Below are 4,112 nucleotides of genomic sequence, written 5' to 3' on the forward strand. Positions count from 1 at the left end.
AAATATGGAAAGGTAAATCATTTGAATACTCATTCCTCCATATTTTTGGTTGCTATGCTTATGTACATAAGTTGGACAAGAAGTCCACAAAATGTATTTTTCTTGGCTATGTAGAAGGTACAAAGGGGTATAGATTGTGGGATACTGTTGTCCACAAGATTATTGTTAGTCGAGATGTGTATTTTAATGAAAATTCAATGCAAAGAGGTAAAGAACAACAAGGTATGGAAGTTATTCCAGTAGAGGTTGAAAAATGTGATGATCATCTAGATGTGCTTGATGAAGAACAACTAGATGCAGAGTAACTAGATGAAGATCAACCAGAACAAAAACAACTAGTTGAGCCATAGGGTGAATCATCACCTATTTTGAGAAGATCTAGTAGAGTAATCAAACCACCTATAAGGTATTCTCTTCTTTGTAATTCTGCTTATGCATTACTTACTGATGTTGGTGAACCTAGTTCATATTAGGAGGCTTGTGAAGATGAATGTGCAAGCAAATGGACAGTTGCTATGGAAGAGGAGATGGAAGCTCTGCATAAGAAAAATACATGGGAGCTTGTGACATTTCCTAAGGGGAGAAAAGATATTGGGAACAAGTGGGTCTTGAAGTTGAAGAGATATTTAAATGATAATTTGGAGAGATGTAAAGCTCAGTTTAGTGGCCAAGGGGTATGCACAGAAATTTGGTATGGATTTTGATGAAATTTTTTCACCTATTGTATGGTTAAGTACTGTTAGAGTTGTTTTAGGTCTTGTTTCTAGTCTTGATTTGGAGTTAGAATAGTTAGATGTAAAAATAACCTTCTTGCATGGTGATCTCTCTGAGGAGATTTATATGCAACAGCTAGAAGGTTTTGAGGAAAGAGGTAAAGATAATCTTGTTTGTAGGCTGAGAAAATCATTGTATGGTTTGAAACAGGCACCAAGGTGTTGGTACAAGTGATTTGATTCCTTCATGTTGAGTTTGGGTTTTAGTAGATGTGAGGCTGATCATTGTGCCTTTTTTTAAAGCTATGATGATGGTAGTTTTATTATTTGACTACTGTATGTTGATGATATGTTGGTAGCAGGTCTTGACATGTATAAAATCATCCATTTGAAAACTCATCTTGCTAGGGAGTTTGATACATGAAGGATTTAGGTAGTGCAAATCAGATTCCTGGAATGAGGATACATAGAGACAGAAACAACAAGAAATTATGGTTGTTAAAGAAAACTTAAGTGGAGAAGGTTCTGCAGTGCTTCAATATGTAGAAAGAACAACCAGTTAGTACTTCATTTCGTGTTCAAATTAAATTGTCTTCTCAATGGTGCCCTAGCACAGAAGAAGAGAAGACACGGATATCTCATGTACCATACTCATTAGCAGTAGGAAGTCTTATGTTCACCATAGTGAACACTAGACTAGACATTGCACAAGAAATGATAGTTGTTAATAGGTACATGGTGAATCCTGGTACTGATCATTGGACAACTGTGAAGTGGATTCTCAGATATTTGAGAGGCACTTCAGATGTTGCTATCTATTATAGTGGGAGTAGTCTTCAAGTTAATGGGTATGTGGATGCAGATTTTGGTGGAGACAAAGATAAGAGAAAGTCTACAACAGGTTATCTTTTCTCTTTAGCTGAAGGTGTTGTTAGTTGGGTATCAAAGTTGCAGGCAGTGGTGGCATTATCTACTACTAAGGTAGAATATATGGCAGCAACACAGGCTAACAAGGAGGTGATTTGGCTTCATAGACTTCTGGGTGAATTTCAAGTGAAGCAGGATAACATGGTACTGCATTGTGATAGTTAAAGTGCTTTACACTTAGCACGACACTCAACTTACCATTCTAGAACAAAGCATATTGATATTCAAGATCACTTTGTTCATGAAGTAGTGGAAGGAGGACAAATCTCTTTAGCCAAGATTCACACTAATGTAAACCCTACATATATTATGACGAAACCTATTTGTAGACAGAAGTTCATTTGGTGTAGCACTTCTCTTGCTCTGTAGATTATGTGATGATAGGTAGCATTGGCAATGGTCTTTTAGTAGAGGAATTATTCAGAGTTTGAAATTTGACTTCAAGCGGGAGAATGTTGAAATGTGAAGTCCAAATTGGACTCTTAGCTAATAGTTGTTGAGTCATCATGGCTATCTTAGCTAGTAGTGGTTACATCATCATGGAATGCCCAAAGGCATCCTGTCTAGAGGCACAATTTTTTTTGAGACTTACTATATATAGAAATTTTTTTTAATAAACACTCTATAAATAGTAATTTCGACATGTGTTTTACATGTAGTTGTGTGAGTCATACTTATTATATTTAGTAAGTTGTATTCAAGTAGGACTCTGTAACTCAATTGTTTTAGGCTACTCAAAGTCATGTTTTGATATACAGTTTTGAGATTGTTGTAACTCTGCAATTCCTAAGAATCATAGCTTCCTCAGTTAATCTCTTAGGAATATCTCCTTTCAACTCAAATACCAACCTATCAAGGAAAATATTATTAACCTTGTAATAATTGTCAGTGACCCTGTGTTGCTGCAAATGCCAGTGATATTCATATATTCTCATATCATTCTGCCAAGTTTCATGATACAGACCTACCCATTGACGGGTGCAGGATAAACAGTATATAAGATAAGAAGACATGGAATTTTTTATCCTCAAAGCAACTTAATCCCTCATGCATTCTTTCTGTAATTAACTCTGCCCAATCTATGTATCTCCTTTCGCCAAAAATGACCTGAATAAAGAAATACATCCAATCTTCCCAGTAAAAGGCTATCTGATTTCCTCGGATTCTATGTAAGAAAATTACTATGTCCCTTACTTCTTGAACTAGATGCTCTTGGGTTAATGGGCTTGGCAATCTTGAACCCCCCTTTTGAAATTTCAATAACCAATTTCTTGCAATGACACTCCTATAACATGACTTCTTCTCAAAGAAAAGTCCTTGCAACTTGCATACCATCCAACCCTCATATTGCTCCTTCTCTGGTATTTCCATTGTGGTAGAAACAACCTTCCGAATAATTGCAAGAAAAACTTTACCCTTTGCGTTTCTTATACATCTCTCTACAAGATCATATTTGCTCATACATTCCAAAACTAGTTCTGGACACGACACAGCTGGAGGAAATGATGCGGCTTCTACCAACCCACTATCTGAAATTTTCTTCATCAAAGGGGAACTAGCAGAATTTCACACTCTTTCATGCAATTCCTCTAAATCTACTGACAACAAAAAGGTATCTCCTATGTCCGGTAGGGAAGTAACTAACCATGACTTTTGGTCTATTTGAGGTATTTTCTGTCTCATTTTTTATTTACAATAAAAAAATACACAGCAGGAAGAATTGATTGAACCAATAGAAGTATCAAATAATAGTTTCAATTTATGAAAACCAACAAGAAAAGAGGAAGAATTTGTGCTCACCTTTCATGCAGAACCGAGAACAAAAAATGCCGCCTGCGCTAATCTTCTACTTACAAAATTGGGCAAATAATGAAGGGAAGTAAATTATTTGAAATAAAATAGATCTTAGGGACTGGCCTAAAATATCAGTCACACGATTCATCATGATTTGAAAACTACATACTCATCTGTGCCAAATCATGTTGAAAAGATTAATTTCTGATAGTTTATTAATAACAAGTCTTTTCTCCTCCATATCCTTTACTTGAAATGATTGCTTGGAATGATTATTCCCAGGTACAGATTTTCATCATAATTCATTTTCTCGAGGCTCATCTTTTAAACTCAGAATATTCCCTATATGCCGACACTTGTTCATTTTATCTCCAAAGTCATCAATCCTCGAACTTTGAACCTTGAACCCTTCCTAAAAGAAGTTCAAAGGTTCAAGTTTAAAACAGAATTAGTGAAAACACACGAACCTACCTAAGCTTACCCACTATAAAACATGACTTACACAAGACTTGCTTTAACATGTTGAACCTTGAACTTTGAACCACTCTAAAGGTTCACGGGTCAAGTTCAATGAACTATGACCACCAAGACCTTTTAACGCTTAACTTAAAACAAAGTTGCTATACTACATACCACACTTGAACTTGAACCTTGAACTCTAGAATGGTTCGAGTGAGA

The sequence above is a fragment of the Cryptomeria japonica genome, chromosome 4, assembly GCF_030272615.1.
Source record: "Cryptomeria japonica chromosome 4, Sugi_1.0, whole genome shotgun sequence".
Taxonomy (NCBI): domain Eukaryota; kingdom Viridiplantae; phylum Streptophyta; class Pinopsida; order Cupressales; family Cupressaceae; genus Cryptomeria; species Cryptomeria japonica.